The sequence below is a fragment of the Alligator mississippiensis genome, chromosome 5 (genome assembly GCF_030867095.1).
Source record: "Alligator mississippiensis isolate rAllMis1 chromosome 5, rAllMis1, whole genome shotgun sequence".
Taxonomy (NCBI): Eukaryota; Metazoa; Chordata; order Crocodylia; family Alligatoridae; genus Alligator; species Alligator mississippiensis.
Window position 1 is genome coordinate 83713279 of NC_081828.1, and position 16488 is coordinate 83729766.

Below are 16488 nucleotides of genomic sequence, written 5' to 3' on the forward strand. Positions count from 1 at the left end.
AGCCCCCCACAAACCCCATATCCACATCCCCCCACATGCTGCCTCACCCCACAACCACACCTCCACCCCATCTGTCCCCACAGACACACCCACACCCTCTCCCACACCCCACATACACACAAACCCACAGCCCCCCAAAACCTATACCCCTCCAATATACAAGAGTAAGACTTAATTTCAAGCTATTATATACAATCACCTCTGTGTACATTACACAACACATGTAAACCAGGACAAGATATTTTTTTAAATCAAATTAATGAATGTTGTAGATGTTCAGTTTTTAGAATATAATTTGGTATTTTTCTGGTTCCAAGATGGCAAAACCATTTGCTGAAAGGAGTACTTCTGGAGGCAAGGGGAGGGATTTCTGGTGGCAAAGGTCAGGAGTTAGGGGGCGGGACTTCCAGTCACAAGATGGTGACCAGGCAGCGGGGCACCTGTCAAGGGGTGAGGATACCCATGAGGCCCTCAACAGCTTGCCAAAACTCAGTAAGCAGCCCTCCACTCAAAATAATTGCCCACCCTGGCCTAAACCATTCAAAACCTTGCTGTCTCATGTTGAATTGTTCCTTCATTACTCATCATATACCAGATCTCATATACCTATGACACACAATCTCTCCTTTATTTACGTCTAAATCAACCTAAAAATTTAAGTCACACATGAAAAGGCAAAGCAAGCTGCACCTCTAAGCTTAGATGGATATCCAGGTTGTTTGTTCAGATTTTTTTTAAATCACTTCAGCTACTCATGAATAGCAACAAATACCCCAAATTTACTTCATTATACTGATGAAAGAATTAGAAAACACCTCTCTCAAGATGCCTTAAATCCTCTAACAAGAAAGGAAGAGAGAACAAACACGTTACATAACTGTGCAGGGCTTCCAATCAAAATATACAGCCATGCAAGACAGCTAATATCTGCAAAACTCCAGAATTATGATGATTATTATTATTATTTTAAAACACTCTCAGGGACCCATTTAATATTTTCCAGGCCTCTTTTTTTTCAAACTAAAAAACAGCAGTGAAATACCAGGAAACAGACCTTGGCTGCAGTAATGTTTTCATTTGACAGGCAATACAGATTTTGGACTGCTAACCAGCTCCATACTCCTAACGTTCTGGTGCTCTCAGCATGTCAAATGAATGCAGGTGAGTCACTCTCCACCTTTGCCAGATCTGAATAAGTCACCAGCAGACTTGTCTCATTGTTCTAGCTTCCTTCTAGGAGAGATTTGCAAAGAACTGCTCTGCAGCACTGCAGCAACAGAAAGGGGCATACATACTGTTCTAAGGCGCCTCTCCAGAGAATCTAATAAACATCATAGAAGAAATGGCACAAATTCTTTTTGATCATCTGCCCCATTTCTCCTACCATGAAAATTAAGATTGAAAACATCTCCTTTTTCACAGACATTTCTTCCTTGAATAACTGTCAGATCTTGCAGAGGTCTCCTCCTTCCTAATTTTCACTGGGTGTGCTTTATTTCACATTCAGGTATTTAGTATTTATGCATATTGTGTTGGCTATCAGTGCACAAAGTACAAGAAATGCAGGGATCACCAGAGCATCAAAAACACCAATTCAGTTCTTATGTGTGTTAATGTGTGTGCCCCAAATCCATAAATGTGGGTGTAATTCTGTCCTCAGAAGTATCCTTCAATGTTAGCAAATGTATGCATGTGTTGGGGAGAAGCAAAGTTGCAGGATCAGGGCCTGTGTGTTTGTTTTGCTTGATGTGGCTGTGGAAACAACCACATCACCAGTGTTTGATTAAACATGGAGGCTGCAATTTTATTTACCAATTAATACTGAATTGAAGTCAGCCACTCAAAGCTATATACAAGGTTGTTTCATTGTAAACCTCAGCTGCCACCAATGTCTCTTGTAAGTCCAGGAGAGAGCAAGAAGGAGAGGCCTACTCTATACTTTTTGACACGATAAAAAATCCTGTTTGGTTGCCAAGGTCTGGCCCCGACTTCCCTGGAAGAAAAAGAAATAAGAGAAGGGGAGCCAGAGCTGTGTCAGACCTAGTGACACACAGTTATTATACCTTGCTGTACTCAGGACTACTGCCAAGCAACTCACTGAGCTTTTACACTTAGTTGGACCCATTCTAAGGAGCAAGGGTGGAAAAGACAAAACTGAAAGTAATTAATTGTTCTAGCTCAGTGATTCTCAACCAGAGTGCCATGGTACCCTAGGGTGCCTTGAGATCCTTTCAAAGGCACCATTGTGGTGGGAGAAACCTCCCTAAGGTCCGTTGTCTAGCTGTAATTTGATTGACAGACAACGCGGGTAAAGAAAGACAGCTGTTTATTTGCTCGAGCAAAGACCATAAAGCCAGCAAAAGGCAAAATGGCCCCCCCTCAAGGGTGAGGCGATCTTTTATACTTCTTACAACAAAGCAAGACTATATGGTTAACAAAAAGCAATACTTGGGGCGGTGCTCTACAAATCTTTGTAACAGCATATTTCTATTAAGCTGAACTAGCACTTTTTAAAAGCTAAAAGTTAAGTAACAGTAACATTATGTTAGCAAAACCTTACACAGTAGAAGATACTTCTCAAGCACACAACCAGTAAGCTCAAACAATGGTTTCTCTGTCTTATCTTACTTCTTGCTGTAGTTGATTTTTTTTTAGCACACAGACACAGATTCACTTTTTAACTCAGAAAATGCTTGGTGCAGTTAAAATGATTACTTGACACAAGCAAAGGCCTAGCTATCATTCTGCCTTGTGGTCAGCTGCATTGCTAGGCCACAGGTCATGCCTTGTATTCAGCTGTAAAGCTAATACTTCTTAATAATCCAAATTATTATAAACCTAACAGTATGCTTTCAGAAAACTATTCTATTTCAGGGTAATGACAAACTTGCGCACTACAACTCCTCCCTTTGTTCCAATTTTTTAGAGGAAATTTTGGAACACACTTTTAGGTATTCAACTTCTTGTGGGGTTAGGTTTTGATGATTGATGCTGGATATTTGTATAAACTGACCATACATTTTTATTTGTCTTGGTATAAACTGTTGTTCTAGAGAGCATAGACACTGAAAACAGCACAACAGGCAGATTATAGTTATAACAATTTCAATTAAGCTTAATACAAAAGGTTTAAGCCATTCTGTAAGGGAAGGCAACCAATTTGTGAGCTAACTAAGAGATGTATCTTTGGGGATTTTTGTTATATCTTCGGCTTTTTGGATATGGACAGCTGTATCATTGAGGTGGGTTTGTACTATTGTAAAAGAACTGTTAACCCAAATGTAACATTCTGGTTTGATAACTGCACAAGCTCCCCCTTGAGCAGCGAGGAGAAAATCAAGGGCTATACGGTTTTGAATTATCATTTGTCTGAGTTTTTCTTGGGTGTCAGCCAAGGCAGCAACGGCTTTTGAGAGTTCCTTGTGACCTTTACTGAATTCATGAGCCATGATTTCTATCACAGCTTGTAGGCGTAGTGTAAATCTTCTAAGACAAGCAGTGCCTATTCCTGGGAGTATACCTGCTAAAGAACACCCGACTAACACTCTTTTGGTAAGCGGAGTTTTTTGATATTTATCTATTATATCACGGCTTTCTTGTAAATCCCTCTTGTTTCGCCACCTGCCCCGTGGAAGGTGTGTGGCAAAGGACGTAGAGGGTTTTAGCATTGCCGGATAGCAGATACCTTTTCCTTTGGCAGGGATTTTATGGTAGGCGTGGGAGCCACAGACCCAGTATTGTCCTTTTAAAGCAGCGAGGTTTGAATACTTAGGAGGTATTCGGCCCCCGTTTTTTAACCCTAGCACCCTGCGTTTACCCTTTGATTTAAAGGAAGGATTTGCAGTTCCATTGAAGAAGCATTGTTCCCGGGAGGTATCAGTGTATAAACAATACCACAAGGTATTATTTAAAGAGGAGATGGGGGTGTAGATAGGATTAGTGCCCTTGGTTAAATTTTTGCTGCTGTAGAAATCATTGTAAGAGCTGTAATAGGTAGGAGTTGCTGTGTTATTATTATGCCAGTCTCCTCCACTAGAACTAGTAAAATAGTGGTGACATATGCTTGTGCCTAAATTAATGCAGTTTGATACTGAGCAGTTTATATAGAAACACCAATCTCCAACAACAGGCTTTACTAAAAGGAACTCCTGCTGACTTTGGTCCCAAGCTTGGTTATTAGAGGGGTTTAAAAGTGACTCGATGGGGCCCAAGGGGATGGGAGTCATAGGAATGCCTCCTTGAGTGTGGAGAGGAAAATGACTGCACACCCAACAATCACTTTAGTTTTCTGCTTTAGCGGCTCTCTCAACGTATTGGAGGTATATATTATTATCAGAGATGTGGGCAACATTAGGTTTAAGAGTAGTTTTAGCCTGAGGAGACTCTGCAAATTGTCTGAAAACTGGGTGGCTAGGCTTTACACAATATTCTGTTTCATAAGTAAATACCCGAACTTCTGCTGAACTACAGCAATGTGAGGGAGGATATTAACGGGCAATGTTGACCTTCCCATCTATATCAGAGTGTTCGATTGAATTGCTTATCCAGACAGGAAAACCTCGGGCACCAGGATTAGCACATTTGCAGCAACTGGCAGCTATAGCCGACCCCTGTGAGAGACTTATTTCTCCAGCAAAGAGAAAGATTAGAAATAACATAGTTATAAAAACCATATTATAACCAAAATCAGCACAAACAGTATGCACAACCCTGCAGCTCCAATAACTGATCTTCTGGGACATGTTACAGTCTCAAAGTGCTCGGTTTCAGCTGATCCAAAAGTGTTCAGAGGATGCAGTACTTGGAGTTTGGTGTTTTCTGGGCTGGGCAGGACTCCAAAAGGGTGACAGTTTATTAGTGGACCTTGGTTAGTTTGAGTTTTATATTATCTAATGGGCTGTAGGTTCAGGAGGTGTTTGTTTTTATTTTTTTGTCTGTTTTTGGCTCACCCTTGTTGCGGTCAGGTGGGCGTGCGGTGCTCCCACGAAGTCCGCAGTCGTCTTCTTCTGGCTTCCCCTTTTCCAGGTCAGGGAAGCTTGCGTTGGAGCCGATCCTGAGCTTTGGTGAAACTTCTGTCTTTTTTGTACGAGTATAATGAATCCAGTTGTCCTTCTCTGTTATTTTTACGGCAGTGTGGGAGGTGAGGAGGACTTGATACGGTCATTGTTACTTAGGTTCAAGGGGAGACCGTTTTCAAGTTTTTATATATATCCAGTTTCCAGGCTGGATGTGATGTGCCGGGACATCGGCAGGGAGGGGTTGGCTTAAAGCAGCATACCTATAGAGAGATTTTAACTGAGACTGTAGAGATAAAATATAAGAGGTGAGTCCTTCATTGCCTAAAAGAGAAGAAGTGTGAGTTGGGAATAAGGGGAAATGTTGGGGAACAGGGTGTCCAAACAGCAGCTCGTAAGGGCTGAGTTTAGTTTTCTCCTGGGGGTAGTTCTGATGGACATAAGGGCCAGTGGGAGAATCTTAGTCCATTTTAACCCGCTCTCAGCACATAGCTTTCTAATTTTTTGTTTCAGGGTCTGATTCATTCTCTCTACTTGTCCTGAGCTTTCTGGGTGTCAAGGGGTATGGAATTTTCATTCTATTCCTAGGCAGCTGGCCAGTGTTTTGTTTATGTCAGCAGTAAAATGCGATCCTTGATCGCTTTTAATGATACGTGGAGGACCAAACCTGGGTATAATTTCATTAAGGAGTATTTTTATTACTTGTTGTGTTGTAGCTCTTCTGGTGGGGAAAGCTTCTACCCACCCCGCGAGTTGGTCAACAATTATTAGGAGGTTTTTGTACCCATTGTCTTTAGGCATATCAGAAAAATCTATTTGCAGTTTTTTAAAGGGAGTATAAGCCCAGGGGTGGGCCCCAGGGGGTCCTGATTTTTTTTCCTTGATATTAAACCTTTTGCATATACTGCAGTGTTTTAAAAGCCTTTTTGCTTCCTGGTAGACTCCGGGTGTGTAGAACAGCCTGTTAGTGATAGTGGCAAGTTTTTTATAACCTAAATGCTCGCTTTGATGGAGTTGTTGCAGATAGGGTCTAAGAGCTGCTTTAGGTAACACTATCCTTTCATCTGGCAATCGCCATATTCCATCTTTTTTACAGGTGGCTCCTGCCACTTTCCATCTCTGTTGTTTTAAAGGTGGTGTAGACTCGTACATTTTTGGCTCTAGCAATATTCCCAAATATGCCTTTGACTGGGGAATTTGAGCTTGGAAGGCTAGGGCGGATAGTGGTTGTAAGGCTGCTGTTTGAGCTGCAGCATCGGCCAGGGCATTGCCTTTTGAGACTTGATCTCCCTTTTTGGTATGAGCTGGGCAATGCATTACCGCTAATGTTTTTGGCAACATTATAGCTTGTAGGAGATCATTGACTTGTTTAGCATTTGATATTTTAGTTCCAGAAGCTGTCATAAATCCTCTCTGTTTCCACAATTGTCCAGTGGCATGACAGATTCCAAAGGCATACTTAGAATCAGTCCAAATATTTACAGAGTGGCCTGATGTTAATTGACAAGCTCGTGTAAGGGCAGTAAGTTCAGCCACCTGCGAGCTCAACTGCCCAGGCAGTGGTTTAGCTTTAAGTACTTCAAATGGAGTTACTACTGCATAACCCATTTTTTTAACTCCATTTACTAATTTTGAAGAGCCATTTACAAAAAAAATCAAGTCAGGGTTGTCTAAGGGTAGGTCACTAAGATCTACCCTGGGTTTGTCTGAAAATGCTGCAACTTGAAGGCAATCGTGGGAGTCTGGTTTCCCGTCGCTGGGTAGAGGTAATAGAGTAGCTGGATTCAGGGTATTGCATCTCTCTATGACCAGGTTTGTAGCCATTAAAAGTGTGGTTTTATACTTGTTTATTTTCTGATGAGAAAAATGTTGAGTATTTTTCTGGAGTAGAAGTAGGGCAACTGCATGTGGAGCCTTGAGGATAAGGGGATATCCGAGGACTAATTCCTGGGCTTTTTCGACTATGATTGCAGCTGCTGCCACTGCACGAAGGCAGCCTACTCCCCGCTTTGTCACTGGATCTAATTGTGCAGAGAAGTAAGCTGCAGGCAGCTTTATAATCTCAAAAGACTGGCTCTTCTGCATCTTTTGGTTTTTTTTGTTTTGTTTTTTTTTTATTAAAAGTTTTAGTAGCAATGGCTAAGATTTCTGCCATGGATTTGCCCTCAACACCCTCAGTGTTATGTTGAAGCTTTTTTTTAATATCTTCGCTAGCCTGACTTATGAACACAAGTCTTAACACAGGCAAAGTGGCAGGTGTTTCGGGGTCCATGTTTCCATACTGACGTATAGCTTTACAGAGTTTTTCAAAATAGTCTGAAGGGTGTTCTTCGGGACCCTGAACAGTAGCTGTCACTTTGGACCAGTTTGTAGTTTTATCTCCTGCTTTCTTTAATCCTTCTAAAATGCTGTCTTTCAGCATTTGTATTGAATTTTGCCCCCTTTTCTGATTGTAATTCCAATTCGGATTTTGCCTGGGCACGCCATTAGGCATGGGGTGGTTTTTATGGGGCTGATCGGCTAGAAATTGGTCAGCATGGTGTAGTACTTGAGTCTTCTCGTCCATAGTTAAGAGGCTTTCGAGAAGCTGCATGACATCTGACCAGGAGGGGTTATGAGTCATGAAAATGGTTTTGAAGCGTCTTAGAACTACTTCGGGATCATCTCTGGGCCTGGGGGTGTTTTCTTGCCAGTTTAAGAGGTCTGTGGTGGAGAACGGAGCATGTGTTCAGTGACTGATAACTTTTCCACCCTCGCCAGGCACAAGGTATTCTCTTAGAGGTAACTGAAGTTCAGGCTTAGACAATTTTTGATGAGTGCGATTTGAAATCGGAGTGGAACTGGAATCTGGAGAGGGATCTCTTGACCCGTCTCCAGATCCGGGACTCGGGGATTCTGAGAGAGACAATCGAGGTGATGCCTCCCGAAGACTTCCCAGTCCCTCAGCCGGCCTAGGGGCAATGTTTTGGGGTTCAAACATTTGGGGTGGTATCAATGGTAGGTTAGGGGGCCTAGGCATGGGTCTAATCATCTTCTGAATATGACGGTGGTGCAGCAGGTTTTGGATATAGAAGGGGAGCTAACAGATTTGAAAAAGGTGCAGGGGTCTGGGAAGCTAAAGGTTTTAATTGCTTGCTAGCAACGTTGTCCCATAAATACCAATAACTAATTTGACCAGGGCGGAGGTCCTCCAAGATCTTTCGTAAGGCAGCCAGGCGATTTAGGTCAAATGATCCATTTTCTGGCCATTGTCTTCCCAAATCTAATTGAGACATATGAGACGTCTAATTAATTAAACAGAGTTCTGCCATACGAGACTTGGACAGTTCCGCCCCCCCTCCAAATGTTTCCAATTCTTAATCATAAAATCAAGGGGTGAATCAGGAATAACTTTCCCTAGACCGGAACCCATGATTATATCCAAGCACAAGCAGTCTTATTTCCCTAAGTTCTACCTGCCTAGAAGCTGTTTCGTCCACGTACAACAACCGGTGTTCTCGGACCCCACTGGCTTTCTCCGAGAGGAGGGGCGTCTTGAGTCCGAGACCCTAGTCACTGGCCGTTATAACAGCATTTCTACCTTATATCTGTGTCTTTTGCCTTTTGGCGAGGCTGCTGGCTCTATTAGCGTTTAGATCAGCAGACAGATACCCTCAAAGACTGCTTCCAGAGACCTCTAGAGGTAAAACAAGAAAACCAGAAACCAGATAGAAACCAAAAACATACCTGACCTGAGGTACTCGCCGGTACCGTTCCTTTACCCGACTTGAGGATCCCGCCTTATTGGTCCTGAGGGGACCGTCCACCTCCCGAGACTGACCCAAATAGGTGAACTCACCTGGTGCGCGCTGGGGTGTCAGGGGGTGGAGGTCTCCAAAGGCTCCAAGCTAGACGGGTCCCATCTGGGGTGCCAAATTGTGGTGGGAGAAACCTCCCTAAGGTCCGTTGTCTAGCTGTAATTTGATTGACAGACAACGCGGGTAAAGAAAGACAGCTGTTTATTTGCTCGAGCAAAGACCATAAAGCCAGCAAAAGGCAAAATGGCCCCCCCTCAAGGGTGAGGCGATCTTTTATACTTCTTACAACAAAGCAAGACTATATGGTTAACAAAAAGCAATACTTGGGGCGGTGCTCTACAAATCTTTGTAACAGCATATTTCTATTAAGCTGAACTAGCACTTTTTAAAAGCTAAAAGTTAAGTAACAGTAACATTATGTTAGCAAAACCTTACACAGTAGAAGATACTTCTCAAGGACACAACCAGTAAGCTCAAACAATGGTTTCTCTGTCTTATCTTACTTCTTGCTGTAGTTGATTTTTTTTTAGCACACAGACACAGATTCACTTTTTAACTCAGAAAATGCTTGGTGCAGTTAAAATGATTACTTGACACAAGCAAAGGCCTAGTTATCATTCTGCCTTGTGGTCAGCTGCATTGCTAGGCCACAGGTCATGCCTTGTATTCAGCTGTAAAGCTAATACTTCTTAATAATCCAAATTATTATAAACCTAACAGTATGCTTTCAGAAAACCATTCTATTTCAGGGTAATGACAAACTTGCGCACTACACCATGTTTGCACTCTTAGGGCTCGTCCACACATGCAAACACGTGCACTTGCAACAGCTCAAATAGAAGCGGTGCAAATTTGAGCCTAGGCTTTTTGCTTCAGCGCACATGCTCGGACATGCACTTTGCTGTGGAGCAAATTGTGCTGCTTGGGGCAAAATAACCCTGCCTGGCTCCTTCCGGATCTTCAGTCAGGGGGAGCTAGAGCCCATGGCCAGCACCTGTGCTGTCCCCAGCAGTATAAAAAGCCACCCTGGCAAGTAGCTTAGGGCTACTAGCTCTCAGGAACTTCTGGGGTCCAGCCAATTGGTACCTGTGGCCACTACCCCTTGTACCAGCTGGACTGCTGAAGCAGCCCTGATAGTTCCCTGCACCCTCTACCCACTGCAGCAGTCTGGCAGTGGGGGCTGCTTCCTGGCTGTGACCTGCCAGACTCAGATGAGGACTGCAGAGCCAGTAAAGGCATCTGCCCCTCTGGGTCAGCTGCCAGTGGACTGCGGTTGCAGGGTTGGCCTTTGTGCAGCACTACTGCCATTTGTGCCCCCTGCCCGGCCATCTGGGCGGCTATTGCCCGGAAGATGTTCCGGGTGTGGTGGCCAGCTTTGAACTGTCAAAGCATGCCCTCCTGGCCCCATTTGGCCAGGAGGTCAGCCACAGCCAGATGGGTCCAAGGTGCCAGGCAGGGTCCTGCCACTGGCCTCCTTAGCAGGAATTCTGGTGTTCCCTGTTGGAAGACTGAAGAATCCCTGATAAAAAATCCCAAAATCACTTTCTAAAATACCCCCAAATCCATGTTCCTCCACAAGAAAAAAAAAAGACCACTATAGAGAGAGATAGAGAGAGAGAGAGAGAGTGAGACAGAGACAGCAATCAGTTGGACAATGTTTTATTGATCTATCTACAGTGTTAAAGCAAGTCTCTTATCATAATAATAAAGTGAACCTTAAGTACAGGTTTCATGAATTCATGAATACATATTTTGCTGCCCTCCCACAGGGCGACGGCCCCCACACAAGGGGTTGGCCCCCCACACAAGGGCTACACCCCCCCAACAGGGGGGTTCAGCACCTCAACAGGGGGTTCGTCCCACACACAAAGGGTTCAGTCCCCCAAAAGGGGGTTCGGGACTCTCACAAGGGGTACAGCCCCCCCAACAGGGGGTTCACACAAGAGGTATGGCCCCCCAACGGGGGCCAAATGGCTCCCACAGGGGCTACCACCCCCCCTGCAAGGCCCACATGACCCACCCCAGCCCCCTGATTGCTGCCCCACCTGGCCCCATCCTCCACCCCCCACCAGCTGCTGCAGCCCCCCCAATAGCTGCCCCACCCAGCCACACCCCCACATCCCACAATAGCTTTCCCACCCAGCCCCACTCCCCAACTTGCACCCCCAGGCCCTTAAGGCTACCCCCACAACCCCAGGCACCACCACTTAAAAAAAAAACCCAGAAAAAGAACAGAAAAAAAAGGGAAAAAAAAGCAGGGTGGGGGGGGCTCTGCAGCCTCCTGGCAGAGACCCCCTGGGCAGCACAGGACAGCAGAGGGGCAGGAGGGCCTAGGCTGGGGCTGTCATCCTGCCCCGCACTGTGTGGGTGGGGCCCCAGTCAGGCACACAGCACCTCCAACTGCCGGTAAGTGCTGTGGGTTTTTTTTTCCGTTTTTTTTAAGTATGGGGTTGGGGGGGCAGGGATGGAGGGGGTTTGGGGGGATGGGGCCAGACAGGGCAGGGGTCGGGGGCCTCGGGGGGGCTGGCGGGGGGGGGCAGCCCCGGCAGGGGTCGGGGGCCTCAGGGGGGCTGGCAGGGGTCAGGGGGGGCTGGGGGAGTGGGTGGGGCCGTCAGGGGTCCCCCCCACAGTCCCTTTTCCACTCCTCCAGCCCCCCCGACCCCTTACTCACTAGCACTGGAGCCCTGGTGCTGAAACACGCAGCCTGGCCAGCCGCATGTTTCAGCTTCAGGGTGAGGGGCAACCAAAGAGACACTCTGGCAGCCAGAGCATCTCTATGGAGGACCCAGCCTCTGGTTGCCTCAGGTTTTTTATGCTTCATCTGCCCCACTTTTTTATATTTAACTTTTTTTAGACCCCTGGATATCCAGGGGTCTAATTTTCTCCCCACGCTGCAAGTTTGCAGCACGGGGAAGATATTTTTGTCCCTGCACGTGCCTGTTGTCCCGCCTCAAAGGGTTTGAGGCGGGGCAAGATGCATGTGCGCGCTTGTGTGGATGCGCCCTTAGGTTTGCAAACGCAAGTCACAAACCCCCGGGATTTCAGATAGCAATCTATAATTGTGGTAATTCTGAAGTCTTTGCAATATAAACAATGTTCTATTTTATGACTGTAGGCAAAAAAAAGAGTGAAAACTAAGAGCTGGCATTTTCTGAGGGGCGCTTCCAGTCTATCCGTGAGTGCCTTGACTCTAAAAAGGTTAAGAACCACTGTTCTAGCTTGTTTTCATTTTTAGTATAGCAATATAGAAGCTAAGAAGTTTTTCGCACAAACAAGAAAAAAATAGCATGTATTCCCCTCCAGAACCAAATATGGATAACACATCCAGATCCTGATACTGTAACTCTAAGTGCTGGCATAGCCCTACTCCAAAGACAGGATAGTGGGGCAAAGCATTTCTGCACCACCATTGCAAGGACATCTCCAATATGATCCTCAACTACTTGATTCCAACCAAAGCACAATTTTTACACGTATGCTTGACATTTATAAAATCTTGATTTTCTTCACTAGGACTTCACTACCAAGACACTTAAGCTCATGCTTAGCTATGAGCATATGAGCTGATAACTGGCATTGAAGTTAAGCATGTGCAGTTGACCAAATCCCATTTCATGAAGACTTTTGAGATTTTGACATCTGCTTTATATTCCAAATCAGAGCTGAAGTAAAAACATTTAATATTCTCCATGAAAGAAAATGCTATAGTAATTGTTTTGTGTCCCTCAAACACTTTGATTTTAGCAAAATCGAATATTTCAGTGTGTTTTAAATTTTTTTTTAAATTGCATAATATAATCAAAATAAAACCAAATGAAATGTCCCTTTCAAAATGAAAATTAAAACATTTAATTCCAAAAATGTCAATGGGTACTGTCAGAACGTTTTATTTCCCCAAATAAATCCCCAAGAATTTACAAGTTTCACAATTTCAACAGAGCCTGGTTCTGTCAAAGAGTCTTCAAACCCCTCCTTATATAATCACTTCACTGGTTTGGGTTTTCATGCAGAAAATATCTTCATCACAATAGATAAGCCTTTTCAGAAGCTGAATAACTGAACAAAACCAATACCTAAGTTACAGGACCTGATCTTCATCCAGGAAGATTTTGATGTTCTGATGAAAGGATCTTTTCTATCCTTAATGGCCAGTTCAATTCTGATTTATGGAACTATTGTGTGTATACATAAACTCATCAGCTGTAAAAGGGTGCATCTATACCTGCATATTAATGCAATGCAATAAACTCTGGTGCTTATCATGCCAGAGTTTATTGCTCCTGGGTGCCATGTTTACATGTGCACCTTGGACTGCAGCACGCTGAGCCAGGGTGGAGCAGCCTCAGCTTGTAGGGGAACCCAGGGGTCAGCCTGCCAGCCCAGGACTTCCCTGACAAGGCTCAATGTGTTGCAGAGGGGCTGGCTGGGGCACACAGGTAATCCAGTGTGGGGCTAGCCAGCAGGCAGCCCCCACACTGAAGAAGCCTCGAGACCCAGCCAGCCCGATCAGTGTCCACACATGCCATGCTGCAGAATGAAAAACTATGCAGCAGGATAGTACTTGTATTTACAAGTGCTACCCTGCTGCAGTTTATTAGTTTACTCCAGCCTCATAGACCTGCACATGAAGATGTTGAGCTATTTACTATGGAACTAATTAGGCAACTCCACAGTAAATGTCCCGTGTAGACATGCCCACAATGTAGTGCAATTCATCAGCCAGACAGAAAACATTCTGGAATTCCCTTTTCCCCAGTGAGTAAATGATGGTAGAGAAACTAATGATGTTTGATTCTCCTGAAAGAATAAATAAAAAATTTAATGTACTTAGGTGAGACGGCATTTATGATTTTGCAAGGTGTTTATACAGATAAGAAATTTAATTAATACACACACACATATGAAATACATCAATATAAGGGGCTACATTTGTATCTATTATACTGGCATAATTCTAGTGGACTGACTTTGTATTTTAATGATATAATCAAAATCAATCTAAGAGTAAACTGCAAACTACCTTTTGCCCCCACACCCAGTGCACTGCTCATGCAATCCGGTTTTCCTTTCGCACACTACACTTTAGGGGGTCTGACCCTGCATTCCTGGTACTCCCAGACTTTTTATTGAAGTTTCTCTGCACTGCTGAATTACCAGATTCTCACACTGTTTAGATATCTGGTTGAGTGCAAATAGTAAGCACCATATGGAAGTGAGTTTATAATGCTTCATTCAGTTGTCCTCAAAGATAGATTGGGGTCAACCCCCTAAGACTTATATTCATTCCAGTTGCTAATACAAACAATGTTTTTTTCCTGCTATTTCACATTTCAAGGAAAGATTTAAAGAAAAAGAGAGATTTTAGTAAAATAAATCTACAGAAATGACTACTATTGTGTACAGTACTTGGCTCATACTTATATAGCTCATACTTGACTTATAGTGTTCTTTGAAACTATAGTTTATACCTTATAAAAAGGTACAAAAATAACTGAAGCAAATAAAGGATGAATTAGGAAAGCTGAGGGATATATATTATACTGTTCCTTGAATCTGGTAAATGAGTGGGGCCAACCTTTTTTGCACGCACACCACAAATTAGCCATGCATCCTCCCAAATTAATACTCCAATCCACTTCTCCTGCCTGATCTCCTGTTCTGCTTTCTGTTCCCATCTGCTGCTGTATTGCCCGTCCTCTCCCCAGTCGGCTATGTGATACACACTGAAGCTGCTTGTGCCACTTGTGGCCACCCCTGGTTTTAATTAAGGGAACAATCCCACCCTTTGTCAGCAGAGTAGGATGAAGATATGGGAGAAAAAGTTGCTTCTCTCCAAGCCCCCAGTCCTGCTAACGCTCTTGTATTGTAAACTCAAAATTTATGCATTTTCAGGACCAAATAGAGGAACAGAAGCTCTATGTAGCACATTGTTGACCACTTTCAAGTAGAGTCCTTTTAGCTCAGCTACTGACATTCTGTGGCCACAGAAACATATCACCTGCTACCCTGGAGGGCAGCTAGGTTTTTACTCCAATTGTCAGCAGGTACTAATGAGGGGCTTTCCTTGGTTATCTGGAGAATGGCAGTAAAATAAGTTATTCCCTTGCTCATAGAGACATTCTTCTCCATAAGGCTGGCATCATGAGTGACTGGTGCCACTTTACTGGGGGGGGGGAGGGAGGGCCATGTGCCCCCCCCAGTGACTGGTCAGCGACTGGGGGTGGGCCCCCCGCTGCTGATCTCACTCACCCGCTTCTGGGAGTGGCTGCAGCACTTCTAGGAGTGGCCACAGTGCTCCCACTCTCTGGCCAGCGCTCCAAGTGGGGGGTACCAGCGCTCCCGCCAGCTCTCCCTGCCCATTGCCTAAGCAGGGAGTGCGGCCAGTCAGGAGTGCACCAGCGCTCTCAGGGGGTGAATGTGCACCTCCATGCACCCCCTACGCATCACCACTGACTGGCATCACCCCACTCCTTCACCTCTCTTGTACCACTCAGCTAATTAAGAACAGAAAGGTGCCTGGAACGAAGTACACACCATCCAACAACAAACGTTCATTAAAACTTCATCAAATTCATATTGCATCTTTCAATATTTACAGGTTGTTTAGGACTTAGGTTTGGCTGAGAACTCCTGACTTATGGAATTCTAACCAGCAGGATTCCAGTAAGCTAACAGAGGAAATCAATGGTAGGCAAGGGTATTAAGCAGAGGTAATATCATAATTCAACATCAGCTTGTTTTCCTCTATTGAGATAAAACAGAAATGATAAAAATGGATTTGTCAATTATATTACACCCCTCACTTCCTGCTGTTGCCATGTGCTGAAAGGTGATCCAGGCTGTGAGAAGCAGCTAGAGGTATGAACCTCAGCAAGAGGTGGTGGGCTGGCTACAAACAAAGCTTTGATGGCTTAAGAACCCATAAGTTACTTAACCCCCTTGCCCACAGGGAGAAATAAAATGCTTCCATGCACTCTTTCACAAATGGGTATGTGCAATGCTGAGCTCAGTGCAATCAGTAGGCAAGCCAGTCACTAGTTTGGATTGATGCTATACTTTGATCTGAGAACCTATTACTAGGCATGTGCGAAACAGGCCATATTTGATTCAAATTCAGCCCAAATCGGGGGACAGTGATTCGATTAGTTGATTCGGATGGCTGTCCCCAATTCGATTCAGCTGAATCGGAAGATTGTTGCTGATTCGGAGAATCAGCAATTTGGCCAGCTTTAAATGTTTTTTCTACACGCCTCGAGGTACCATAGGTTCATAGATTCATAGATGTTAGGGTCGGAAGGGACCTCAATAGATCATTGAGTCCGACCCCCTGCATAAGCAGGAAAGAGTGCTGGGTCTAGATGACCCCAGCTAGATACTCGTCTAACCTCCTCTTGAAGACCCCCAGGGTAGGGGAGAGCACCACCTCCCTTGGGAGCCCGTTCCAGACCTTGGCCACTCGAACTGTGAAGAAGTTCTTCCTAATGTCCAATCTAAATCTGCTCTCTGCTAGCTTGTGGCCATTATTTCTTGTAACCCCCGGGGGCGCCTTGGTGAATAAAACCTCACCAATTCCCTTCTGTGCCCCCGTGATGAACTTATAGGCAGCCACAAGGTCGCCTCTCAACGTTCTCTTGCGGAGGCTGAAAAGATCCAGTTTCTCTAGTCTCTCCTCGTAG

The 16488-nt window shown here is 44.6% G+C and overlaps 1 protein-coding gene across 12 annotated transcripts in view; it reads right to left on the bottom strand.

Moving 5' to 3' along the window:
• TNS3 (tensin 3) overlaps nt 1–16488 on the bottom strand; it is a 571451-nt gene that overhangs the window by 481016 nt on the left and 73947 nt on the right. For 6 of the 12 annotated variants that reach the window (XM_059728562.1, XM_059728561.1, XM_059728560.1 and 3 more), the window contains exon 1: nt 4950–5278. The exons of 2 other annotated variants lie outside the window; for them this stretch is intronic. The gene's annotated coding sequence lies outside the window, so the exon portion shown is untranslated. Of the gene's footprint in view, nt 1–4949; nt 5302–8853; nt 9078–16488 lie in introns of those variants that run through there. 4 more of the 12 variants (XM_059728568.1, XM_059728565.1, XM_059728555.1 and 1 more) reach the window with 3 other exon arrangements.